The sequence below is a fragment of the Habropoda laboriosa genome, unplaced genomic scaffold (assembly GCF_001263275.1).
Source record: "Habropoda laboriosa isolate 0110345459 unplaced genomic scaffold, ASM126327v1 scaffold853, whole genome shotgun sequence".
Classification (NCBI taxonomy): domain Eukaryota; kingdom Metazoa; phylum Arthropoda; class Insecta; order Hymenoptera; family Apidae; genus Habropoda; species Habropoda laboriosa.
This window is the reverse complement of record NW_017100932.1, coordinates 98076-98476: the sequence shown is the minus strand read 5'-3', so window position 1 is coordinate 98476 and position 401 is coordinate 98076.

Here is a 401-nt window from a genome sequence, read left to right as displayed (position 1 = left end):
AAAATTTATATTGTCATATTATTATTTTCATAGATACATTTAATTTTAATTAAGTAGTATTTTTATAATATATCTATAAACATGTATATGTATAACTCTTTGTAATATATTGTAAATATCATGCGAAATTCCTATATTACATAAAAGAAATATTTTTATATGTTTGCTTAAATTATTCTACATTATAGGAATGTAATTTAAGAATACATATTTTCAAGCCATTTGTTTATTTTGTATTATTTTTGTGTATTCTTAAATTCAATATTTTTATTCTATTTTAATTGTACATTAATGTTATACACATTAAAATCAACTGTAATTATTTTTCTATGTAAAGCTATTAGTTTCAAATAATTTACAAAAATAGTTAAAAAATTGTATATTTTAAATCTATATTTGCT